Raw genomic sequence first — 27,974 nt, 5'->3', positions numbered from 1 at the left:
TTTCTGCTTACAGTTGAAAGTAAAAAGCAATTCCAGATTACAGCAAACTCAATGGCCCTGCTCCATATATAACCTGGCCACTGCTGAAAGCAGGAAAGTAGGGGAAGCTTGAAGGAAAGTCTTGGATTGTGATCAGGCACTACCAGAAGCTTGTGTTTCAAAAACAGGCTCTTGGACTTGTTTCCTGCAGGTAAATCTTCACTGGCTTGAGGAACCGGAAAGCCTATTTCACAAACACCACAGTGTTTGGATTTCTAGAGGCCACCCAGGCTAAGAAGACTTCCCTGCAGTGCTTCACTACACACTCATTGCTGCAGTATTTATCGTCCCAGTCCTTACTCACAACAGGAGGGTTCTCGCAACCAGACCTTACACATCGAGGCTATGGTGAAAGTGTCACAGGAGACCCACTGACCAATTCAATATCTGTCTGAGAAGGAGACTCAACCTCACAGATTGTCTCAGGAGAGGTTGCCTCTACTGTATGGGCTTCAGGGCTGTTGTTCATAAGCCGCTCAGGACTGTTTTCTACAGCCGGAGGGACCAAGGTAGTCTGTATTTTCAGAGTATGTGGAGGTACAATCTTGCTTTGCAGAGGTGGTGGCTGTTGCTGTAAGTGATTTGGACTTTTTGAGGAGGAGGCTGTTGCAGAATGGTAATTTGCTGCTGAGTTGGGGGCTGAGGCATCTGTTATAATGGAGGGGGTTGTAGTCTGGGGGGGGGCAGTTGCATAGAAGCAGCAGCAGCAGCTGCAGCCTGCAACACTGACCTAGTGACAATCTGGGCTTGTTGGCTGGGCTGGATGGTAGCTGTACTTGTTTGGCCTAATTGGAGCCCCTGGGAAGTCACCACTGTGGCTGGGATAACAGTAACCATCCTTCCTTGAGACATAGTAATAGAAGAGGGCAACATCTGTTTGGTAATAATCAATTTGGTAATATTGGGCTGACCCCCAGGCCCAGAAGATGCCTGGTTTGCTACATAGGATGACAGAGTAGAGTTAACAACAATGCAAGGGGACAGGGCAGGGAACTCGGATGAGGCTGGTGCTGGAGATGCTGGGTCAGTCAACAGCAGCCACAGGGGGTGGTGAAGGAGTCTGCGATGGTGGCACCGGATCCAATTCTACTGTTTCCACAGTGGCCTGACATTCTTGGTTATCTTTATATGCAGCTAGGGCCTTAAGATACTCTTTCTTGGCAGCTTCAGTTTTCCTCTTATACACCTGTTTTTGTTCCTTTCCAAGACTATCCCACATAGAAGCCACAATCTTTGAAACCTCTCCAAATGTGGCATTAGGATTCTGTCCCTTGATGGCTGCCTGTGTATCACGAAAGAATAAAACATATGCTGAAACTGGTTTCTGAGGCTCATTAGGATCTTTCTTTCTTCTTCTTCTTTGGGGCCTTCTGCTTTTTCCCTGCTTCTACTACCATGGTCTTCTGGGTGGGAAGTTGCCTCCAGAAATCCTCAACACCATCCTCATGAATTGAATTAGTAGGTGAAGGGGTGGTTGAAAGATGATCCTCAGGTGACTGGGCAGGGGGCAAGATGGTACCACTCCCTAAGCTTAAACCAAGTTGAGAACTCAGTTCTGATTGATCAATGGTAGTCAATTGGCTATGCCCCATCAAGCCTGAGGTCATGTCTGTCATCAGTACATCAATTGTAACAGGTGGGTTGGCACTGTACTGAGTTCCTATGGAATGGTCCAAATCCATGGTCAAGCCCCCACTCAGGAGCTCCGCGCCCTCCCCCCCCCCTTTGCTCCATCAAGCCATGAGTCATGCCCACAGGCATGTCCAATGTCTGGACTCCATATTGAGCTGAAAAACTGCCATCCTGTGAGGAGGAAGGGTCTGCCAGGTCATCAAAGTGGCCATTGACATCAGAGACAGCCAGTGACTGATCAGAATCCAAGGAGATATGTGGGATTTCAAATTCCTCATCCCTAAGCTTGGTGTATGGAATGTCTCGGCCCCGACAGGAAAGGGTGCGAGGGCCTCGTGATTGTCAGGTAATTGTCATTTCCTCTGGGAAACTCCATCTTCACACAACCGCTACCACCATCCCAGTGCCTAGCTTTAGTTTTCTACAGGTGTTTAACCTATTTTGCCAGCACCGTTTACTGTTTTTTAGAACCCTTGTCAAATATTAGGTGCCTATAGTTCTGTGGGTTCATTTCTGGGTCTTCAGTCCTATTCCATTGGTGCTCAAGTCTGTTCTTGTGACAGTACCAGGCTGTTTTCATTACTGTGGCTTTGTAGTAGAGTTTGAAATATAGAATTGATATTCCTTCAGCTCTGTTCTTTCTGCTAAGGATTGTTTTTGCTATTCAGGGTCTTTTATTGTTCCATATGAGTTTTTGGATTGCTTCTTCTATTTCATTGAAGAATGAGGTTGGGATAGGTATCACATTGAATTTGTACATAATCTTTGGTAGTATTGCCATCTTCAGGATGTTAATCCTCTCAATCTAGGAGCATGGGAGATTGTTGCACTTCATGTGTTCTGCTTTAATTTCCTTATTTAGGTTTTTAAAGTTTTCATCGTAGAGGTCCTTCGGTATTTTATTTTTTTGGAGGTATTTTATTTTTTTGGAGTTATTACAAAAGGAGGTGCTTTCCTGATATCAGCTGCGCTCTTCTCATTGTTGGCATACAGAATACCCATTGATTTTCAAGGGTTAATTTTACCCTGCTACTTTGCCAAAGTTTCTAATCAGCTCGAGGAATTTGGGAGTGGAATCCATGGGATTCTTTAAATACAAGATCATGTCATCTGCAAAGAGGGAGTTTTACTCCATCTTTCACTATTTGGATCCCCTTTATGTTTGCATTTTGTGTTATTGCTCTAGCTAGGTATTCTAATACTAAAGTGGAGAGAAGTGGAGAGAGTGGACATTCTTATCTCGTTCCTGAGTTTAGAGGAAATGGCTTTAGTTTTTCACCATTAAGTATAATGCTGGCTGTAGGTTTGTCATATACAGCCTTTATTGTATTGAGGAATGTTCCATGGATGGATTCCTAGTGTTTTCAGTGCCTTCATCGTAAAGGGGTGTTGGATCTTATCAAATGCTTTTTCTGCATCTATTGAGATAATCATGTGGTTCTTATTTTTGCTCTTGTTGATGTGGTGAATTATATTAACTGATTTGCATATATTGAACCAGCTTTGCATCCCTGAAATGAATCCTGTTTGATCATGGTGTATGATTTTTTTTGATGATTTGTTGAAGTTGACTGGCCAAAATTTTGTTGAGAAGTTTTCCATTGATTTTCATCAAAGAAATGGGTCTATAGTTCTCTTTCTTTGATGAGTCCCTGCCTGGTTTTGAGATGAGGGTTACAATGGCTTCATAGAAAGAGTTCGGTAGTGAACTTTCAGTTTCATTGAAGAGTTGGAGGAGTATTGGTGTGAGTTCTGCTTTGAAAGCCTTGTGGAATTCCACTGTAAATCCATCCGGTCCTGGGCTTTTCTTAGATGGGAGGTCTCTTATTGCTGTTTCTATTTCAGTGCTTGATATGGGTCTGTTAAGTTGGTTTAACTCATCTTGGTTCAGTTTTGACATGTCAATATTTGCTAGAAAATAGTCCATTTCTTCCAGATTTTCAAATTTATTAGCATAAAGGTTTGAGAAGTATTCCCTTATAATGTTCTGAATCTTGGTTGTTTCTGTGGTGATGTTTCCTTTCTCATCTCTGAGTTTGTTTATTTGGGTGCATTGTCTTTTTTTTTTTCCTGAAAAGATATGCTAAGGGTCTGTCAATTTTGTGAATTTTTTCAAAGAACCAACTCTTTTGTTTTATTGGTTCTTACTGTGGTTTTTTTTGGATTCTAATTCATTTAATTTTAATTATTTGTTTCTGTCTACTGAATTGGAGTTTAGCTTGTTGCTTTTTCAAGATGCTTCAGATGTCTCATTAAATTGTTGGTTTCAGATCTCTCCAATTTGTTGATATAGGAACTCAGCTGTAAACTTGCCTCTGAGTACTGTCTTTGCTGTGTCCCAGAGAAGCTGGTAATTTGTGTGTTCATTTTTGTTGAACATTATGAACATTTGAATTTCCTTTCTAATCTCTTCCATGACCCACAGGTGGTTCAACAGTGTGTTGTTCAGCCTCTATGTGTTACAGGATTTTCTTTGGTGGCTTTTGTTGTTGAGTTCTAATTTTATTCTCTTGTGGTCTGAGAGAATGCAGGGGATAATTTCAATGTTTCTGAAATTGGAGAAATTTGCTTTGTGACCTAGAATGTGGTCTATTTTGGAGAATGTTCCATGTGCTGCTGAGAACAGATAGATTTCTGTATTGAGTTTTTGCTGGGTTGATGTATCCAGTGGGGATGGTGGTGTGTTAAAGTGTGTCTTTGGATCTATGTAAGATTTGAGGGAAAGTAGTGTCTCTTGGATAAATTTAGTTGCTCCATTATTTGATGAATAGATATTTAGAATTGTAATATCTGAAGGAGAGATCCCTTAATTAGTATGTAATGACCTTCTTTATTTCTTCTGGCTAATTTTAATTTGAAGTCTATTTTGTCTGATATTAGGATTGCACTTCTGGCCTGTTTATGGGGGCCATTTGCTTGGAAGATTTTATTCTAGCCTTTTACTTTCAGACTATGTTTGTTTTTGTGGGCAAGATGTATCTCTTGAAGGCAGCAGATAGAAGGATCTTGCTTTTTGATTCAGCTAGACACTCTATGTCGCTTAATTGGAGAGTTAAGTCCATTAATATTGGGAGTTAGGACTGAGAGGTGTCTGGGAGTTCCTGCCATGGTATCTGCCTTCTTGGGGGGGGCTGTGCCAATAATTCTTGTATTCTCTGTTTGGGGGTTGTTTCTTGGCCTTTATTGTGCTCTTGTTGGTTTTCTATGTGTAGGTCATCTTAAGTATCTTTTTTTTTTGCATCTTAAGTATCTTTTGTAGGGCTGGTTAGGTGGAGATACATTTTTTTTTTTTTTTTTTTGCTATGGAAGGTTTTTATTTGACCTTTCATTATGAAGGAGAGTTTAGCTGGGTATGGTATTCTTGGTTGATAGTTTTTTGTCTTTAGGGCGTTGCATACATCATTCCAGGCTCTTGCTTTAATTGTCTCTGCTGCGAAATCTGAAGTTATTCTGATTGGTTTCCCTTTATAGGTGATTGATATTTTGTCCTTGACAACTTTAAGGATCCTTTCCTCTGAGTGAATTCATCTTGTGCAGATTATAATGTGACAGTGGGATGTCCTATTCTGGTCTGTACTATTTGGGGTTCTAAATGATTCTTGTATCTGAATAGGCCTATCTTTTTGCATTTTTTGGAAGTTCTTTGCTAGAATCCTGTTAAATAAATTTCCTAGACCATTAACTTCTGTCTCTAGATGCTCCTCTACATCCATTATCCTCAGATTAGGCCTTCTGATAGTTTTCTAAATATTGAATAGAATATTATATTTCTTAGATTGTTGTGAATAGCTGTCTGTTATTTCTCTATAATATCTAGCCTGTTTTCAATCCCAGGGATTTGATCTTCTATTTCATCTAACCTACTATCAAGACTTTCTACTTTGTTTTTTATTTCCTTTCCTCTGATTAGTCAGCTTCAAATGGCTTCAAATTCTTTGTTGGAGCTTTGTTTTAGATCTTCCATGGAATGATTTACTTCCTTAGTTTGGTTTTCTGTGTTCATTCTCAAATCCCATAGTTGATTGGTTATGGTTTCCTTGGTCTCCCTTTCCTTCTGATGGGCTCCTTTCAGCATTCCCTTTGTGGCCTCCCTGGGTTCCTTCAGCTGTCTTTTTGTGGATCCATGCATGCCTCTATTAATCTTTGTCTATTCTCATCCTGCTTAGGCAATTCCTGTATTATTCTTTGATTAGCTTCCTCAAGCTCATGAAATTCCTGTATTAGTCTTTGTCTATTCTCATCCTGCTCACACAATTCCTGTATTAATCTTTGATTAGTTTCCTCATGCTCACGAAATTCCTATATCAGTCTTTGCTTAGTGTCATCATGCTCACAAAATTCTAGTATTAATCTTTGGTTAGCTTCATCATCTTCACCCTTTTCTCTGTCCCTATCATGCTCACACAGAGTCCTTTGCAGGTTTTCAGTCTTTTCATTCTGCATATTTACCAGTAGTGTTTGTAGAGCATTTTGGGAACTCTCCTCTGTATTATTCATTAAGTTCTCTGTCACCTGATTATCATGAGTGGGAGTTGAGATACGTGGACTTGCCATTTTTCTTGTGTTTCTCCGGCTTGTTCTGCCCATTTGGTATGAACGGAAAATCAATTTGATGCTAGAACACTATTTTAAGGCAAGCATCAACCAGAACCCTGTTGTTGCACCGGTTGTTTGACGCAGTCAAAATGAGTGCAGATAGAATCTAGTTCAATAACTACACCCTAGTTCAGCAATAAGCAACTATGGATTAATGGACTAAAAATGACAAAGAAGGAGTCAGACCAGAAATGAATAGGTTTAGGGAGAATTGTTGGGAGAAAATAAGATTAGGGGAATGGGAGGAGGGAAAAAGAGAGAGGGAATTTAACCAAGACCTAAATTAAGAGAGAAGAAACAGATATGAGTTCTGGGTAAGGCAGAGCTTCTTTCTGTCTGCTCAGACACCTGACTTAAGAAACCAATCAAGCCACAGGAAAACCAAACACCACAAGCAAACCAGAGACTCAACGAAGAGACTGGTTATGGACACTGGACCCCCTCCCCCTCTCCCCCCCCAAAAAAAAAATTGAAGAACTCTTTTTTTCTACCTAATTTTTTAATTTTTAAAATTTTTCATTTTTTTCATCACCCCTGGGTGGAGCTGCACTGGGTAGGTCAGCTTTCTGTGATCTATTGAATTGCTTCTATTGTCTTCTTCCAAGGCCTGAGTTGAGTGCTAGCTGCTATGTCTGAGCGTTTGTCAGTATCAGAGATGGAGTTCTTCTTGTGGTAGGGGAGGGGCTACCTTCCCATTGCTGTTCCGTAAGAAGGAGTGAGAATGTCTTGGGGTATTCATGCTTATCCCTTGGTTTCCCTGCTGTCCACTGTCTGCAACGGTCTATGGTCAGCAGTATAAAGATTTCTGCTCCTTGTCAGTTCTTGCTGGTGTTGAGTAGAATCCTCTTGCACACAGTCTCTGGCGCCTTTGTCTCAGGCCCTTCTTTGTTGATATGGCGGCTGCCACGGACACCTACAAGTGCTCAAATCAGTCGCCTTAACTAAGCTGCCTGGATTTTTCCTCTCTGGTCAAACTCTCTGTACTATGATGGCACACTCTTTAGCCTAGGACTTTTCACTGCAACACTAAAACTGCTTTTTATGTGAGAACTTGATTAGCCCCCAGCTTGTCCTCCACCATCTTCCTCTGGAATCTGATTTTGTTTTTGTACTGAATATAGGTAAGTACATCTCAATCTGGATTTTAAATGAATATATAATTAGTCATCCCAGGAACGTGTTCATGGCACCACCTTTAGGACTTTGAGGGTGTTAGCTTAGTGCTGGGACAATCATAGAAGGTATTGGGAGTTACACATGAGTTGAAAGTTGTAGAAATAAGAGGAGTTAGAGGAAGCTACATTTTAGAGCCTTGCTGTTATTACCTAAGGACAAAATTCTTGCTCTTCTAAGTATTGCTAATTGTGGTCAAAGTTTAGGAGGGAAAAGGATAAAATCATTCATAAAACATCTTTGCCGAGTTAGATACTTAAGGGAAATTGGGATTACCAAAATAAGCAAGATAGTAAATTTATTTTATGGTACACAAATGCATGGAATTATATGTATTAATGGGGTATTGTGTTGTTTTAAAACATGTATATATTTTGAAAGTGCTTGTACTGGGTAATTGTGAATCTCAGTTTAACTAGTTACGTGTGTTAGGTGTTGTAGGGGGCAGGTGAACAACAGTATACTCCAAAAAAAGGAACATCTCTATTAACATATTCACATAAATCCTGCTAAGTTGTAGTTATTACCATGTAAGTTTATATAGTTTTCATGATAAACATTTTAAAAATACAAACTTATAGCAGTAGAATTTATACCTGCCTGAAATTTTTAAAAAAATCATTTATTAGCATGTTTTAGGGTAAAAAGTTCAGTTTTTTAAAACCACAGTTTTCTATATTTTTCAAATTGACAATGAGCTAGTTGATAAAGGTAAAAACGAATAATAGGTATATAGAAAAAGTATGATGGAAGTGGTGCTGTGTCTCAAGTGGTAGAGTGCTTGCCTTGAGCTAAAGAGCGCAGGGACAGTACCCAAACCTAGAGTTCAAGCCCCATGACCGACAAGCTCACACCTGTAATCCTAGCTACTCAGGAGGCTGAGATCTGAGGATCCCGGTTCAAAGCCAGCCCAGGCAGGAAAGACCATGAGACTCCTATCTCCAATAAACCACCAGAAAACCGGAAGTGGCGCTGTAGCTCAAGTGGTAGAGCGCTCGCCTTGAGCTGAAGAGCTGAGGGACAGCGCCCAGGCCCAGAGTTCAAGCCCCATGACCGACACAAAAAAAAAAAAGAAAAAAAAAGAAAAAGTATGAAATAAATTAAATTTTTTTGTCTGGCTTCTGCTCCAGAGAATAGCATTGAAATGGTGGAAAAGTTTTCCTGGAGCTGATATGCCAAAACCAATTACCTCCATGAAAACCAGCTGCTAGCACTCAACTTTATCACTGAACAATTTCACAGAGAAACACACAAGCTAAATTTGTATTTACATAAGTTTGTATTTATTGTGTTGGTATTTTAATAACTAAGGTTTCTTGTCTTTCAAAATTCATCGTATGCTGGCAAAAGTTATTTAAAATAGAATAGTGAGTTTGATTCATGTTCAGTTCAGTTGTAAGAAATAAAATTTAAGACAGTAAAAAAATCCTGCTGTGTATGTCCTTATTCATACCACCAAACACTTAACAGCCTGTGCATTTAAAAATTGTAAACATGTATCTAGTAGATTTCTCTAGCATTTACTTTTTAATGTTAAACATGCAATGTGTTTGATTAAAACATCTGTATTTGATTTTTCAAACATAGGTTTGAAAATGTTGATTTATGTTTTTTTAAAAGGTCTCTTCGATTTAATTGAATTTAACACGTTATTTATTATGTGTATCAGTGCTGTGCTGAGCATGTCAGGACAGAAAAGAGACATAAGATAGATTGTAAACTAATTGGAGACATCTGACAGATAAACTCAAGAGAAATGAAAGTATTCAAAAACACTTTACAAACCTTCTTTCAAGGTCCTCTTTCCCCTGCCTTCCCTTTATTGGCAAAATTTTAACATTAATCATTCATCCAGTTGCTTAGGATCAGAACTTAGAAATGTCAGTTTTTCTCTTTATTCTCTTGTATTCTGTCACAGATTCTTAATATACTTTAAAAGTATATTTTGATTTTATTATGTCTTGCAACCTACAGAAACATAATCATAATCTAAGCTTTAACATTTCTAGTCTGAGCTATTTTAATAGCTTTGGTTGATCTATACCTTTCCACTTTTTCTTGCTGTAGTATACTGTATGACAGTTGAGTCACTAAAAATACAAATTAGAGGCTAGTGTGGTTGTTCACACCTGGTAATCCCTGCTTCTGTGAAGATTAGGAGGATCCCTGTTTGAAGCTAACACAGGCAAAAAGTTAGGGCCCTATCTTGTAAGGTTAGTGTGGTGATTCAGGCTTGTCAGCCAAGCTACACAGGAAGTAGGGAATAGAATGATTGCAGTTCAGGCTGGCCCACTATTTGAAAAATAACTAGCCAAGATTGTACCTCAAGTGGAAGAGCACCCACCTAGAAAGGCCCTACATTCAAACCCCAGTGCCACCAAAACCAAAACAGTAACAAAAAACAAACACCCCCAAACAGAAAAGGAAATGAAATTCAAAGAGCCTGCTGATCCTATTGGTCACTAGATTGTGTGTATGCTAGCTCCTTCTCTCTGACCTCATCACCTTCTAATCTTTCTTCTTACTCATTACATTGTTTTTTTTTTTCTTTCTGCTAACATTCAAATTTTGTTAATTCCTAACACCTTTAGTATTTATTTTCCTTGTATTTGAACATATCTTTCTCCAAGTTTTTCTTTGTCAAAATCTTCTCTATTCAGTTTTCAATCTAGTATCATATGCTATTATAAAGAAATTTCTCTTCACTGTTCCTCATAATCTTGTTTAATCTTTCTCATAGCATTTTAGAATATAGTTTGTGCCAAATCAGTGACTATTGACTGAAGGTAGCTTGGGAACAAATACTCCTTGAAGTGGCAAAGATGAGAATGGTTTTATCTTCTAACTTGGTCCCAATAATACCTGTTCTTCTTTCTTCCAACCTTCTATCAGCCTCAGACTGTAATCCTTAAATTAACCAAGTAACCCCACTCCCAAGATAAAAGAATTAATGGCCCAGGTTCCCAAAGGTCTCAGCTGAGTTCCCAGAGTCCCCAAAGTATTGGCAGATTCTTCCTTGGAAGTGTTCTTATGTAGCCAGAATTAGTTACCATATTCTTCAATCTGTTTTTATTTTAATTAGTTTGATTGCATTGAGAAATGTTTCTCATACTCAGTATAACAGTTGATAAATATTCCTGGTGTGCAATGTAACAATTATATTCAGAGTTCTTATCTGATTTTGACATAGGTAAATAAGTTAAAGTTACCATATACATAAAGGGATTTTCCTGATAACTGCTCCTACAGCATGAAAAGGAGACCTATTAGGGATTTTTATTTTTATTTTTTTCAGTTTTTTATTTTTTATTTTTATTGGGAAAATACTGTACAGAGCGGTTACAATTACATGGGCAAGATAATGAGTACATTTCTTATCAAGCAGTGTAGACTCCTCCTTTGTTTCCCCTTCCCATCCCATCCTCCCCCCGCCCCCTATTAGGAATTTTTAGATTATTTTCCTAGTCAGTAGTTGTGTTAACTTTTAGTTACAATCATTTTTCTTGTTTGGGGTCATTAATAATCATAACTAAAAAGTTATACATGTACTAGGAAGGAGAGAAGCCATTTAGAGAGAAAGAGAAGGAAAGAGATCTCACAAGAATGTTATACATTTCTTTAAGTATGTATGATTTGTTTTCTGTAAAAGGGGGCTCAGAGAACTTTACAGTAACTTGTTAAATAAGAGTGACACAATTTGCTAGCTTCATTTATTACCACAGGTAATTAAGACTTGTGAAATAGTGTTAAAGAGCCCATGATAATGAGGGATTTTTCTCTGCTAGTGGAAGATGAAGCTTAATGGCAGTGAATAAAAGAAGTGTCTTTTTCTTGTTTAGCTCTAAGGAGCTAGACTTTCAAGGTTTTCTGTGTTTTTGTTCTTAACAATTTCTCCTTTGTGTTCCAAATTGGAGACTGTACTTTGAGGATTGGTTCACACAGTTAGTTGATCTTTATCAAAAGCATTTGGATAGCTTTTACAAACAAATTTGCAAGCCTGACCCCTTTGCAGTTCAGGAGTCTGTATCTGTCTCTCTAGATCTCCTTCTCTCTTTTTTCTTTCTCGTTCCTTTCTCTCCTTCCTTCCTTTTCTCTCCCCTCATCTCCGTTTTTGTTTTTGTGTCTCTTTCTCCAAATATTCCCAGGTAATATTTTGGTGGATATTAGCTGGATATTAGCCACTTATTGTTTGAGAACTACTGCTTTAGGAGAATTCGCTTGAAACTTTGGAAAGTGAGTCCATTTGCTGATGTTTTAGACAGAGACAGATGATGTTAAATTCCCTATAATACTTGTTCTAAGGAGCTTTATCACCAATTCTTAAATTGGTAATATTTAAAAGCAAACTATGATAATTGCATTTTATGTTCTTTCCAGTGCAGAACTTTAAGTTTACTTTGTCTTGTTAAGTTCTATCTGTGCATACTTTGAATAATGAAAGACTGGATGGGGTGGAAACTACTTAATTGTATTATGAAGTGTGCATGTAGAAATATGATAATCACTGCTATATGTAATACTACATCCTTTTTTCTATTGTATAATTTAATACTGTGTTTTCAGCATATATCCATATTATATTCAGTTTTGACTTGGCATCTGTTTTTTTTTTTTTTTTTTTTTTTGTCGGTCATGGGGCTTGAACTCTGGGCTTGGGTGCTGTCCCTCAGCTCTTCAGCTCAAGGTGAGCACTCTACCACTTGAGCCACAGCGCCACTTCCGGTTTTCTGGTGGCTTATTGGAGATAGGAGTCTCACGGTCTCTCCTGCCCGGGCTGGCTTTGAACCGCGATCCTCAGATCTCAGCCTCCTGAGTAGCTAGGATTACAGGCGTGAGCCACCAGCGCCCGGCTTGGCATCTGTTTTTTAACACTGCTTGTGTTGTATCTATTTCTGATGTACTCTTTCTGATGGTTGCATAATATGCCAGAATGCCTATATGAAGTCCATATTAGATATTCATACACTATACCCTTTGGAATTTAAAAGCATGGAGCCAGTAGCTTTTAATATTTCACAGTTTTATGACCTTTAATATTATCTACATTTAGAATGTTTTATATACTATATTTTTTCTTGTCCATTTTCCCAGCCACAGATGTCCGGATTGTTTCTAACCCCTTGTACTTGATTATTTATAAAACTAACGAGATAAATGTTTTCAGATCATCTGTTTTCTAGTAAAAGGGTAGAATGGTTTGGAATAGGAGAAAACATTATTCTAATACTTCATTCTAGGTAGATATATTCTTACTTTGGGAAGGAATTTTGTCTCTGCTTCTTTGTCCTGCGTTTCTGTTTGACTAATTTGATCACTCACCTTAGGAACTTTATGGTGGAAATCCAGCCTGGAAGCTAGTAGAGATTCTCTTATAAATGGGTTGACAGACAATATCATGGTCAGCTACACCAAGGTGAAAGGGAATGCAATTTCTTTTTTTTGTTTTCTTTTTCTTTTTCTTTTTTTTTTGCCAGTCCTGGGCTTGCACTCAGGGCTGGGTACTGTCTCTGAGCTTCTTTTGCTCAAGTCTAGCACTCTATTACTTTAGCCACATTTAGCCACATTTCTGGCTTTTTCTGTTTATGTGGCACTGAGGAATTGAAGCCAGGGCTTCATGCATGTAAAGGAAGCACTGTACCACTAAGCCACATTTCCAGCTCCATACCTTTTCTTTCTGCTTGCATGGCAAGATAATATAAAAAAATAGGTAAGAAATAGATGCAAAGGAGAATTTTACAAAAGACTTTAAGAAAGACAAGGAAAGCAGTATAAGAAAGGAAAGTACAAAATAACCCCTACCCCCAAATAATTAACAAGCACTTAGGCTTTGTTGACACTGAAAGGGGATATTTTGGTTGGAATGTTTGTTCTCCGCAAAGCTCATGTTGACATTCAATTACCATTATAACAATATTGAGAGATGGGCCCTTGAGAGGGTTTAGGCCATGAGGGCCTTATATTTAGGAATAAAACCATTCTTTCAAGATTGGGCTCATTATTCTGGTAATAGACTTGTCCTCTTTCTCTGTCTTTGCTCCTTAGCCATGTGATGCTCTCTATCATATTTCTAGTATAAGAAATTTGATACTGGATTAAATGTGAGCCAGTAAGTTTCTGTTCATTACAGATTACTACTATAGAATATCCTATTAGAAAAGCAGGAAAAGGATTATTATTGGGGTGTGATTCTTCTTTGTTGCTAGTTGGGAGTGGGAAACCTATTCCCAGGTGATCTCTTCTGACATTCCTAGGCATGGGGGGAAGCAGACACTTTTTTTTTTGGTGGTGGTGGTGGTGGGGCTTGAATGAATTCTGGGCCTTGGTGTTGTCCCTGAGCTCTTCTGCTCAGGGCTAGCCCTCTACCACTTTGAACCATAGTGCCACTTCTAGTGTTCTGGTGGTTAATTGGAAATAAGGGTCTCATAGGTTTTTCTGATCCTCAGATCTCAGCCTCCTGATTTGGTAGGATTATAGGTGTGAGCCACCACCAGCACCTGGCTAGCAGAGACCTTTTAACCAGATGGTGATGATGAAAATCTCAGCTTCATATTTGGCCTTTTCTGATCCCATTTCACGGAGGCAGTTTGGGTACCTTGTTGTAGCTTCAGGAGAACTTGTGATCTGGTTGTAGTGAATGAGGGAGAAGCCACAGTGTCTTTCCTTTCCCCTTGTGTGTTTGGCATCTGGGCATATGTTCTGAAGGAGCCAATGGAAACTTATAGGTCATGAATGTGTTAATTTTCTTGATTGTGACATTAGGATTATAGATTTGTATATAAAAAAATGAACCAGTCTTGCTTTAAATTTGTGATGTTTATTTTATTTTAGCATACTAAAGCTGTTAAAAATTATTATATAGCATTAAAAACTCTCAGATATTCTAGAATTTAACATGCTGTAACAGTGAGTTGTTTTATCAGCTTTTTCTAATAAAGGTTTGAAATAATTTTAAAATACCAAATCATTTCTGTTGCTACTACAAATATAATGCATTTCAGATGGCTTTTAACTTCTCTGTGTGTTAATGAGATAGAGAAGCAAACATTTCTGAATCAATCTAATCCCCCTTAATGTCATGAATAATAGAATGGTTTTTTTTTTTGGGTTCATAGTTTGTGTGCGTGCGTATGTGTGTTTGACTCAGTTTAGTTTCTGTATGAAAAATGATCACCTAAGCTCTCCATTTCAGTGCTAGGTAAAAAGAATTGAGCCACTCCAGATTTCTGATTGAGAATTTTATCCTAGTGTTCACTGTTGGAGTAGTCATTTATTTTTATTTATTTTTTTTATTACCTTTAAGTAGTTGTACAAAGAAGTTGCCATTCAACAAAGTAGTTTATCAATACAGCACATCTTGATCAGTGTCACCCCTTTCAACATTCTTGTCCATTCCTCCCAACCCACTCCTTCCCTCACTTTTCTTAGTTTTGTAAGATATACATTGAATTATTGACTGCATTCTCCCTGGTTTCTCTACTTCATTTATCTACCTCCTTCCCATGACGGTACCCTGGAGTAAGTCATTTGTGTCCCAGATGACAGTGACCTACTGTAGAAGTCTTGCTGGCTATGGCAGAACAGGAGTTCCTCATGGAGAATGGAATCTTTTTTGATATGATTTTGGATGGTGTGCTACTTATGTGGAAGGATGCAGATAGTTTTTCAAGTTTTTTCTTGAAAAAAACTCAGTAAAGTGGTAAGGACATGGGCTGTGGACCTCTCTGGAAAGCAGTATGTAGATTTCTCAAAAGACTAAATATAGATCTCCCCTGTGATCCAGCAATTCCACTCCTGGACATTTATCCAATAGACCACAAACAAGGCCACACTAAAGCTCCCAGCACAGCCATCCATGTTTACTGCAGCATTGTTTACCATAGCCAAGGTATGGAATCAACCCAGATGCCCCCTAGTAGATGAATGTATCAAGAAAATGCAGTACATAGACACAATTCTATACTTCCATCAGAAAGAATGATATTGAACCATTCGTAAGGAAATGGGAAGACTTGGAAAAATTTTTATTAAGTGAAGTAAGCAGACATACAGAAAACCAGGTTGTGTTGTTTACCTCATGTGTAGTAATAGAATGTGCTTATAAATCTACAGGTAAACACAATGGATGGTAAAAGGCAAAAAGTACACCAAGACATTATAAATTATATAGGTCTCTAGACATATGCACGTGAGACCAAAGGAGGATATTCTTAGGATAGGATCACAAAGGCTCAGTAACTATGTGCTTATGGTCATATAAAAATATATTTATCAAAATGAACTCCAAGAAATGCAAACAAGAGGTGTTCATTTTTCTTTGTTGCTGTTTTTGTTTTTGTTTTCTTTACCTTTTCTCTTACTTACTTTATCTTTGGGAAGGTAAGGAAAGGGGGCACAGAAAAGGTTGGAAAAAGGGTGAACAAATGCAGCAGTGGTTCTCATTAGACACTATGATGAAAATGAACTATACAACTTGTGGGTGAGGATGGGAGGGAAGGTGAGTAGAAGAAGCGACATTGTTAAAAAAGAAATGTACTCATTACATAACTTATGTAACTAAGGCCTTTGTACATCACCTTTACAATGACAATAAATATATTAAAATATTTTAAAAAACAGCTTGATTTCATAAAACCACAAGTCTTTGTGTTGATGTTGGGATTTGAACTTAGGGCTTTGCACATGGCTTTCTTGTTCATGGCTGATGTTCGAGCCATACCTCCAGTTCAGCAGTTTGCTTGTTATTTTGGAGATGGAGTCTCATGGAGTTTTCTGCCTTGGCTGGCTTCAAATCCTGGATGTGAACCTTCTGAGTAAATAGGATTACAGGTGAGATTAATGGATGCCTAGCTAACCAAGAATCTTTTGACAAAATCAGATATAATGTATTAATTTGGGATTCTTTTTTTTTTTTTAACTGGTCATGGGGCCTGAACTCAGGGTCTGGGTGCTGTCCCTCAGCTCTTCAGCTTAAGGCTAGCACTCTACCACTTGAGCCACAGTGCCACTTCCAGCTTTTTCTGATTATTTGGTGCTGAGGAATTGAACCCAGGGCCTCATGCATGCAAGGCAAGTGCACTCTACCACTGAGCCACCTTCCCAGCCCTTAAGTTGGGATTCTGTATCTTAAGAGTGTAGCAGCCATCTGATACTCATCAAAGGACAGAATGCAAAGAAAATTAATGGCAAATTATTCAGGACTCCGGAGACCTAAATTCTGTTATAAGTTTTCATACCTACTAATGGTATATAGTTTGACTCCTTGTTTCTGATTTATTGTTCTGGGACACTGAACCTTTTTTAGTAAAACTTCAGTACTTTTAGTCACTAAGAATTCCAGCCTCTGCTTCTTACTTATCGGTAGTATGATGATCTTGGCCAAACCATTGTACTTGCATGTGTCTGTTTTCTCAGCTTTGAGATGGGTATCATAATAGTACCTACCTCACAGTAAAACAAAAAAGAAATAGAATATATAGAAGACTTACTAACACAAAGGGAGATCTTCAGTCAATTTACTTTTTTTATTCTTTTAATTGGAACAGTGATTATGTCTGTGAAATCTTCATAGCCTAAAAATATCTTATTTCTAAGAAAAGCTTGGAAAAGCTTACATACTATGGAGGCAGAAGCCTTCAACCTAAATCTTCATATTGTAATCTATTTTTCTAGTTTTTTTTTTTTTTTTTGGGTCCGGTCGTGGGCCTGAATTCTGGGCCTGGGTGCTGTCCTTCAGCTCTTCAGCTCAAGGCTAGTGCTCTACCACTTGAGCCACAGCGCCACTTCCGGCTTTTTTTTCTACTTATGTGGTGCTGAGGAATCGAACCCAGGGCCTCATGCATGCACTGCAAGCGCTCTACCACTGAGCCACCTTCCCAGCCCAATTTTTCTAGTATTTTAATAGAGAATTTTCTCCAAAGCATATCTGTTTCAACTCTCTAATTCTTATTCTCCTTCCATGTACATAAAGCAGTGATTAACAGTTGGTATGTGAATTTAGTAATTTTCAGTTAAAATAGATATAGAATCATTGATAATATTGTTGGCAGGTTATACTTAATTGTCATTCTTCCAAGGAATTCAAAATGTAAATATAACTAAAGAATATAATACTTAACATTTGTACACTTTTAATTGTCTCTTTTATTGAGGAGAATCATACAGACTAAAAGGATTATCAGGAGTTGTTTGTGTCAGATGGATTTGGAAATTGGTAATAAAATATTTTTAATCCCTTAATTTTTTTAAACTAGAGATAATATACTAAATCCAAAAATTTGTTCAAAAATTAGAAAATAAATCATGAATCACTGAGGGGTTCCAAGAAATGATAGACTGACCAAAGACACTGATAGATATGAATAGCTAGGTTAGTTTGCACCTGAAATATTGGTTGTCATACAAAGAGGATATCATCTGACAAGTCATCTATTAAAAAAGACAAAGATTTCAAAGATGCTCAGGATACTACTGGCCATTGTCTTTATCTCTTTTCTTCGAAGCCTAATGACATGACAGTAAATATGTAAAAAAAAGTCAATCTTAAAAAAAAGACAAAAGATTTTGATGATGAATATCTGGAAGTTTGAGTCCTATTAACTAAAACCCTAGGATGTAAACATCCAGGGAAGGATACTTACAAGGGAGTGCAACAAGAAAACTTGGAACCTTTCTCTTGAAGGAACTCTGAAGGGAACATAATCCGGGAACTCAGTAGAGAGCAGGAATCAGCACTTCATTAATGGGATGAGTCTGGAAGAGTGGAGTCATTCCTCCTAGGAATGGAAGGGAGGAGTTGGGTGGTGCAGTGTAACTTTACCCAAGAGTAAAATTTATTGAAGTGTTTAAGCATTTGGGAGGTCTCCCATCTGTGGCTTATTTCAGTATAATGGTGTCTAGTAGTCATTCCTAATCATGCTTACAACTCAGTTTGCCCTTTATTCTGAAGAAAGTAAACAACACCACAACCACAGAGGACATTTCTCTATTGTCTATGTAGATATACCTATGTAAATGTGAGTATCTTCCTAGTTTTTTGTTCATAAACATAAATAAGCAGTCAAGTATTTGCGGACATTTGAAGAAAGTGAACAGCCCCAAAGACAGTGCATACTGAATAAAAATTCAATCTGAGGGAAAAAGCAGATGATTGGGGAAAGGGAGCAATCTCAAAAATAAATCATTTTCTTAGAGAAACAAGGATAGAATGCTTTGAAAAAGAAGCAATTAGAGAAAGAAAAGGTGTTTTTAGAAATAAAAGTATTCATTTAAAAGGCAGAAAGCTGGGTTTATTGCAGAAAAGTGGAAAAAAGACTGTTGTACAAAACACTGAATGATAATGAGTTGATATGTTGTATTGTACCATTCTAAGAAGTAAATAAAATGGAAGGGAAATCTTTTTTTTTCTTTTTAAAGAATTTATTTATGTAGCACCATGGATTTGAACCCAGGGCCTCATGCATGCTAGGCAAACACTCTACCATTAAGCCACATTTCTAGCTTTGAGAGGGGGAATCATAAATAGATAATAGGTAACAGTTTGAAGAAAGCCATTAGTTTCCCCATTGAAAAAACTGGAGTGTTGAGCAAGATGAATCCTCAGAGACTCATCTGTCATATTCAGGTGGAGTTGTAGAATACAAGGGTACAGAAAAGTTCTGAGAAACAAAACTGGTCATCCACAAAATAGAAACATCTGATCAGATTATCATTAGCAGTAATGAAAATTTGTAAGATAATGAAAGAGTTGTAATGAAAATTTGTAAGATAGTGAAAGAGTTGTGATTTTAATCTTTGGATTCTGTATTCAGTCAAACTGAATCTGAACTTGAGTGAGGAGTAGGATAGTTTTCAGCCAGCTGAGGACTTAAAGTTTACTTTTCATTCTGGTTTCTTAAAAGAAAAAAGCTTATTTGAGAAATTGACTGCAGCAAAATTAAAAAGAACTTAGAAGAGAAAATCTAATGGATCCTAGAAGCAATAGAACTAACCCAAGTGCAAATCTTGAAAAGTGTTGGTCCAAATTTAAATAGGAACTTAAAACCGGATGCTAGTGGCTCACATATGTAATCCTAGCTACTCAGGAGGCTGAGATCTGAGGATCACGGTTCAAAGCCAGGCAAGGCAGGAAAGTCCGTGAGACTTTTATCTCCAATAAACCACTCTGAAGACCAGAGTGTTTCAGTGTCTCAAGTGGTAGAGTGCTAACCTTGAGCTGAAGAGCTGAGGGATAGTGTTCAGGCCCAGATTTCGAGTCCCATGACCAACCAACCAACCAACCAGCAAATAAAAAAGGAACTTAAGCCGGGCGCTGGTGGCTCACGCCTGTAATCCTAGCTACTCAGGAGGCTGAGATCTGAGGATCGCGGTTCAAAGCCAGCCCGGGCAGGAGAGACCGTGAGACTCCTATCTCCAATAAACCACCAGAAAACCGGAAGTGGCGCTGTAGCTCAAGTGGTAGAGCGCTCGCCTTGAGCTGAAGAGCTGAGGGACAGCGCCCAGGCACAGAGTTCAAGCCCCACGGCCGACAAAAAAAAAAAAAAAAAAAAAAAAAGGAACTTATGTGCTATGCTCTAAGAAGAATGTCTATTTCATTTCAAAATATGTGATTAAAGATTTGGAAAATTCAGTGATTTAAGAAAAGATTTTTTTTAGCATTAAGAAAGAAAAACAATTAAAACTCCATGAAAAACAAAAAGCTGTACAGGAAAGTGATAGACCAAATTTGAGACAATATAACCAAGTGTTGAACTGTTGGAGAGTTCATCTTGGCCTTAGAAATATGTTCCTATTACTAAAGTTGATGTACTATTAAATGGATCCTGCTACATGTATTAATATTGACTTTACACATTTCAACTTTAAATTTTGAAGTTTACTAAAAGTTTTTACTTTACACATCAATCAGGCAAAGTTCAGGATTCTTATAGATCCTGTAAAGATTGTAAGTATAAGGTACGACAGTTTAAAAAATAACTATCAAATAAAAGCTAAGATGTACAAAAAAGGGGGGAGTGGAAACAAAAGAAAGTTTAGTTGTAATAATATTCTTTCCATACAGTGGAGTCAATAAGTGATAGAATAAATAGGAATTTGGCATGGTGGTACATGCCTGTAATCCCAGCACTCTGAAGGTAGGAGTAGGGCAATTACTCTGGAAACCAGCATATGCTACATAGTAAGACATAGTCTCACAAACAAAATAAATACCCCTAACCAAACAAGAAAGAGATGAAATATATTATTTAAAACAATAAAAATAATAGGAGAATGAAAAATAGTGATGCGAATAAGAATTGGAAGAAGAAAGGATAGGGGCCAGTGTAATTTAGCATATGAATAATGAGATCCTGTTTCAAGATGATAAATCATGAAAGAAATAGGTATTATGGCTATTTAATACATGTAAATAATAAGCACATAGGTATAAAAGGTTATGTAGATTTATGTTGAAAATCCAGATAATAACATCATTCTTAGTTAAAGAGCTCTAGGTTGGTAGTTTGAACAAAGTATAGAAATATTTACTTGGATTTTATTTTACTGTCTTTTTTACGTTTACTATTTTTTAAAACTACAAATGACTATAGTATGAGGTTCTCATTATCTAGGTTGTAGTGTATATGGAACATCCAGAACTGTTCTAATAAATATGCACTAATTTTTACTTAAACATCTTTCTTGGTTTCACTGACATATTCTCTAGGTACATGACGGGACCAAATGCTTTTCATTGGTTATTTCCTATCAGCCTGTGGCCATTCTCCTGTATTTACAATTTTGTCTGGCCTGTGAATGATGATATAAATATTCAAATAGCTTTTGTCAGAAAAATGGCTCCCCACCCATGTTCTAACTGATGTCCCTTGTGACAGAGTCATGCATTGCAAAATAAAAGTGCAGATCTTTGGTAGATGCGGTTTTGACTGATCACTTAAAAGTTAATATTTGTGCACAAAAAGATTACTAGCAAAGATAGAAATGGCATTTTTGCAGCTTCAATAAACTTTTTGGAAAATCAGGTTATAATCTCTCTTCCAGTTGAGGCCCTATTGAAACTGTTCTCAATGCTGTGTTAATCAATTATTTTATTGATTTTTTTTTTTTTGTGTGTGTGTGTGCTGGTACTGGGACTTGAGAGCTCAGGGCATTGGGCTGCCCTTCTTCCCCCCCTCCCCCCCCTTGCAATATCAGCTCACTCCTTTGGTTCATGCTCCTACTCCCTATTTTTTCTTGATTAATTAGAGGTAAGAGTCTCTAGTCATTGTCTGCCCCAGCTGATTTTGAATAGTGATTCTTAGATCACAGCCTTCTGCATAGCTAGTATTATAGGCTGAGCCATCAGTATTTGGCAAGGCTTTAGATTGACCAAAAATATACTTTGTGGACAGTTTTTAGTTTTAATAACTATTAGACAATGTACATCTTTTAAGTTGATTTTTAAATACCATGTTGTTTATAGAGAAGTTATTTAGAATATGGCTTAAGAGCCTAACCTATGAGAAGTACAACTCATCATTCTTTCAATCTGTCAGAAAGCACACTACCACTTTTAGCAATGAACCTGGTTAGGAATATTGCTTTATAAGCAATTTTATATTTTCAAAATTTTCTTTTCCAATAAAAAGGAAGTTTTATACACATAACATTTTGTTTGTCACCATTATATAAAAAATAAAGAGTAGAGTCTGTCATATTTAAACCCATTTTTAAACACACTTAAATATTATTGGGACTAATATTGAAATCTCAATTGAAAAAGATTCTAGGAAAAGTTATAACAGTATTAGAAGTTTATTAAATACTATATACTATGCAGACTTGGATGTTTTTTAAAATATATTTTAAAAAAGTACATAAAATATCAATCTACCCTTTAAGAATATAGATTGGGCTGAGTGCTGGTGACTTAGCCTCTCAGGAGGCTGAGATCAAGGATTTGCAGTTCGAAGCCAGCTTGGGCAGGAAAGTCTATGAGACTCATGTATTCAATTAACTACCAAAAAAGGTGGAAGTGGAGCTGTGGTTTAAGTAGTAGAGTGCTAGCTTTGAGCAAAAAAAGCTCAGGGACAGTGCCCAGGCCCTCAAGTCCCAGGACTATCACAAAAAACAAACAAAAAGAATATAGTAGTTAAAATTATTTTAAAATTATTAATTAAAATAATTTAATTACTTTAGCAAATCTGATTAAAACAGATTTACAGAAAGTTTTTTGTTACCCCTGCCCCATTTTTTTTTTTTTTTTTTAACCTGCCACTGTGAGCTTGACCTCAGGGACTTCAGAAAAAAGGTCTCTCTCAGCCTTTTCACTCAAGGTTTCCATCCCTCCACTTACAGCTTTTGCTGTTTAATAAAATAATAATTTCTTAGATTTGTCTGCCAGGCTGGTTTTGAACTAAAATCCTCAGATCTCAACCTCCTGAGCTAGTAATACAGGCATGAGCCACTGGCACTGGCTAATTGTTATTGTTAAAGAAAATAGAGATTTGTTCTGTTACTGTTGTATAGTTTTTACCCTCTCTGGTCAATGATATGTACGTACTTACATGAAAACAGCTGATCATTGATGTGGCAGACACAATGCTTATATTACCAGAATTTGAATTGTAAAGTTCCATATTATCTAGATATAGAGTTGACCGTATTCATTTGGATAACTGTTGGACTTTTCAAACATAGCTTTATTGTACTTAAACTAAGAAAACAGGGATATTGAAAGACTATGCTTTTCTAACATATGGCTTCAATTTGCATTTTAATCAGAATATGGAAGTCATTACTCTGACATCTGAAACTGAGGTAGCAATAAAAAATTATCACCAACAGGACAGCAGACACAATTTATTTTGTGTTTATTACTGGGTGGCCCTCTTGAAACATTCCTGAACTAATTGATTCCAGATATTAGAGAATTACAATGAAATTACAACATTTATTTGGGATGCTTCTAACAATTGATGTAAATTAATACTTAATATTTATTAGGATTTGTGACGTGTTCAAATACATATACATTTATTGCCAAATTGATAGATAGAGAGATAGATAAAAGACTGAAAGGAGTCACTTAACACACTATATGGCTTATTAATTATGATTAATATCCAGAAATGGGGAATGCTGGTAGAAAAAGTCATGTTCTAAGCATTTTATTACTTACATAATAAAATAATTTATAGCATGAGATGAACTATTATTCATTCCAAATTACTCAAAGTAAAATACATAATCACATCAGTAACTTGTTAAAGCAGTGAACTTCTAAGAGGGGGAAAATACTCAAGTATATAATGTTGCATGACCTAGAACTTTATTGAATTGCATTTTAAGATAATCTCAATTTTATCTACTGAGCAAATTCTGACCCCTCACATGTTGTATTCTGTGAATTAAGTTCTATGGAAGTAAGGATAAATGAAATGACTCAAGGCTTTATGGGGAGTAGGTAATAAACAGTATAATATGATACTGTTAATATTGTTTTAGTAATATGGAGACAGGAAGAATAATTGCTAGGATGCATAGGAAAAGTCTTCCAAGGAGGCTACATCGGAAGCATGAATATGAACTTCTAGGTTGGTAAGTAGGGCAAAAAGAAGTCTTAGCAGAGGAGGCATTTTTGTATACAAAATGGTGTCATGAATATATGTATTCATTGTGGTCTGTGGTCATTCTGTGTGAGTGGGAGGCAGGGGTGGGTGGGGGTGTGTGTTTGTGTTTGCATGCATGCATGCCAGTTCTGGTGCTTGACCTCAGGGCCTGGGTCCTGTCTTTTAGTCTTTTCTAGTGCTTTACCACTTGAACCTCAGGCTCCCCTTCTGGCTTTTGGGTGGTTAATTGGAGGTAGGAGTCTCATGGACTCTTCTGCTTTCTAAACTTTCTAACCAGGATCCTTAGATCTCAGCCTTCTGAGTAGCTAGGATTGCAGTCACTGGTACCTAGTGTTCAGTTAGTTGTTTTTGTTCACCTAACACTTAGCCTTAAAAACAAGTAGGGTGCTGTGGGTATCATTGTACCTGATGTACATGTTTCTATCATAAAATTCAGTATAGTTTGGGAGAATAAATAATTAAAATTATGGGGAAAGGATGGAGTACTGGTGTATGTAACAATGTTAAACATAGGAGAAGCTTGTGGACTATTGAGGAATGGAATGGTTTAGGGTGGAAGAGGGGATTTGGTTTAGTTGTCAAAAGGAATTGTGGTGCAGTAGTTCACATAATGCTTTATTAAAAAATAGCTACAGAAATTCCATATTGCAGCCAAACATTCTGTTACAGGAAAATTATTGTAAAAGTACTCTTTTATTTATTTATTTTTTTGTTGGTAGTGGGGGCTGAACTCTGGGCTTCGGTGCTGTCCCTCGGCGTTTCAGCTAGTGCTCTACCACTTGAGCCACAGCACCACTTCTGGTTTTTTTCTTCTTATGTGGTGCTGAGGAATCAAACCCAGAGCCTCATGTACGTGAGGCAAGCACTCTACCACTGAGCCACCTTCCCACCCCCAAAGTGCTCTTTTAATATGATGGCTTTTCATAGGGTTAATTTGATGACATGGTCAATTAGGAGGTTTTTGTGTCAACAGTTTTAATTGCTTAGAATTAGCATATAGATAAGAAAGAGACTAGAGTGTCAGTCTACTTTACAGCTTATACATAAAACAGTAGTTTGTTCCTTCTGCTTTACCAAGTTTGCGCATAACTAATGTCACCTGATTTATTTTACAAAGATACCATACCATTGTTGACTAGCAGCTTTTGTGTTTTGCTAGTCTTTTCCACTCTTTGCTGGTGCTCTCATCTTTGAACCATAGCTGCTTCCAAGTTTTCATAGGTTTTTTTTTTTTTTTTTTTGCCAAATCCATATTTATTTAAAAAATTTAAGCCATTTCTCAGATTAAAACATCTAGATCTTTTGGTTTGTTCATTTAGATTTGTAGTCAGCTGGTGCTTGGTCCCTGGTGTTTTGCAGATTCATGTTGGAACCCTAGCTCAGGCATCTGTTCCTCTCTTGGTAGAGTTCAAGGCCAGGAATTGGTAAACTTTTCTATTTTGGTCTAGGTTATACTTTGTTGGCTGTGGGGGTCATGGATTCTATGGCAGATACTCAGTGTTGCCAATGTAGGATGAAATCTGCCATAGACTACAGAAACTAGCAAGCATAGCTTGTTCCAACAAAACTTTATAAAACTTGAATTGTAGATTATTTGACATTCAAGAAATATCATTCTTTTTATTAAAAAATGAGCACCAACTTAGTGGCTTATAACAACTGAAATTCCTTCCCTCGCAGTTCTGGAGGCCCAACGCCTGGAAGCAAGGTTGACAGCAGCATGCTCACCTCTAGAAAGACCCCTTCCATTCCTTGCTCAGGTCTGGTGTGGCCTTTGTGATCTTTGCTATTTCTTGGCTTGTCACTGTTGTTACATGGCCACCTTCTCTGTGTGTTTGGGTAGCTTGGTGTGCAAATTCCCTCTCCTTTCTCAAGACCATATGAGCAATTGGATTTAGTGGTTATTTTAATACATGATATTACTGTAACATGATTGTATCTGAAAAGACCTATTTCCATATAAGGCCACATTCATGTGTGCTAGGATCATACTTAACTTAAAAAAAAAAAGTAAAAGCCACTTGAGCTTTGGGTCCTATAAAATAGGTAATGGACAGATTTGGCTGTGAGATGTATTTGCTGACCCTGCTCAAGCCAGAGTTGACTTTTATTTATTCCACAATTAAACATTCTCTCCTTATTGGGAAACAAGATGAGAATTAACTACTAAAAGAGCCCTGACTCTCTTCCAGATATTTTTTGAGTGGTTTAACTTCTTTTATTTAATCTTCAAAACCCAATAAGGCAAATTCTATTATCATCAGTAGCTAATAAAACACACTGAAATAATATTAACATTACTGATTCAAGCTCACATCATGCAGTTAGCAAATTATGAACCTGGGATTTAAATTTGTACTTGGAATTCAGTCACAATATTGCACTGTAGTATCTACATATATGATGACTTTAGGTCCATGATCATTAATCTTTTGAGGATGATTTCAATTCCACAATGTTTTAAATGTGTTATAGTTGCTTTGTAAACAGAGGCAAATGTAGATAACTTAAAATATAATTCACAATGAAAGGAGGAAAATTGATTTGATAGAATTAACAGAACTGCTAGTCAAATCTCAGGAAAGACTGGAATCAAGGGCAGTTACAGGAAATTTAGCCGTAGCTCCTTTTATATGACACTATCATGAAGGTGACTTGCCTTTAATCTCAAATTCTAGTTCTTTGGGAGGGATTTAGATGTATCCATTTAATGTACTCATGTATCCATTTAATACTCAGTGTGTGTTGTTATAACTTAGCACTATATCTATAATTGTGACAATCTAAATTTAGGGTTGTTCCTTTTGAATAGAGTATATTCTCTTCTGTTTTCCATTGCACTTAGATTACTGCCCTGTTATAGTAATTTCCTTCCTCCATTTCTTCCTTTCCTTCTCCCTCTGTTCTTTTCTCCCTTCTTATTCTTCACTCTGATCACACTGATGAGGTTTTTTTTTTTTTTTTGAGCTGAGATTTTACATAATAGTTTTGACTACTAAGGCTTAAAAAAGAAAATGCTCTTAAGGTGCACACAAATTTTGCTTCTTGCTTTGTGTTGCTATTTAAGTTCCTTCACAAATACATATTGAATGCTTGCTATATGCCTGACCTTCTAGAAGTTGGGCCAAGATACAAATAAAATAGTGTCCCTGGCTTTATAGAGCTTACATTCTAGAAGAAAGACAGAAAAATAATCAAATAAGTATATGTCAAATGTCAAAAATAAGTAAATGTCAAATGTCAAAAAATGATAAGAGGTAGAAAATAAGCAGATAACGTTCCCTGGGGATCTTCTGATCTGGAGATGCTTTTCTGAAGAGATGACCATGAGGTCTTGAATGATAGCAAGGAGCTATGTATGTATGTATGTATGTATGTATGTGGTGTGTGTGTGTGTGTGTGAGAGAGAGAGAGAGAGAGAGAGAGAGAGAGAAAGAGAGAGAGAGAGAGAGAGAGAGAGAGAGCACGCCTTGAACTCTGAATTTCCTCCTCACGCTCATCCTTCCAGGTAGCTGGAATTACAGACATGCACCAATGTACTGGGTTTGGGACCTAGATCTTAAGAAAAACCTGCAAAAGAGCATCCACGGAGAGTGAGTAGAGAGCAAATAGATCTATACAAGAACAAGTTGGTTCATTTCATTTATGATGGAAGAAACTATTAGGCTGGGCAGAATGGACAGAATGATATAAAATGAAATCAGAAAGACAATGTAGTCAGTATATGGAATATATATTTTCTCTCCTTGCTGTTTCTACCCATCTTACCATAGTCATTTTCAAAAATGAATCAAGAAACAATATGTATAGGGCTGGGAATGTGGCTTAGCAGTAGAGTGTTTGCCTAGCATGCATGAAGCCCTGGGCCTCAGTACCATATAAACAGTTAAAAAGCCAGAAGTGGTGCTGTGGCTCAAGTGATAGAGT

The 27,974-nt window shown here is 37.3% G+C and overlaps 1 protein-coding gene, 1 long non-coding RNA gene and 1 pseudogene across 4 annotated transcripts in view; 1 reads left to right on the top strand and 2 right to left on the bottom strand.

The window, feature by feature from the left end:
- The window catches only part of Tmem135 (transmembrane protein 135), a 234,834-nt gene that overhangs the window by 53,364 nt on the left and 153,496 nt on the right, over window positions 1-27,974 (top strand). The window lies entirely within an intron of this gene.
- Window positions 77-2,047, bottom strand: LOC138836146 (TOX high mobility group box family member 4 pseudogene; annotated as a pseudogene).
- LOC138836325 (uncharacterized) overlaps window positions 16,126-27,974 on the bottom strand; it is a 55,964-nt gene continuing 44,115 nt past the window's right edge. The window contains exons 2-3 of the long non-coding RNA XR_011374936.1: window positions 18,078-18,212; window positions 16,126-16,246 (exon numbers count right to left, since the gene is read on the bottom strand). This is a non-coding gene — a long non-coding RNA (uncharacterized lncRNA). The remainder of the gene's footprint in view (window positions 16,247-18,077; window positions 18,213-27,974) is intronic.

This window comes from Dipodomys merriami, unplaced genomic scaffold, assembly GCF_024711535.1.
Source record: "Dipodomys merriami isolate MVZ:Mamm:240054 unplaced genomic scaffold, mDipMer1.0.p SCAF_25, whole genome shotgun sequence".
NCBI classification, from domain to species: Eukaryota; Metazoa; Chordata; class Mammalia; order Rodentia; family Heteromyidae; genus Dipodomys; species Dipodomys merriami.
This window is presented reverse-complemented; position numbering and strand designations above follow the sequence as displayed.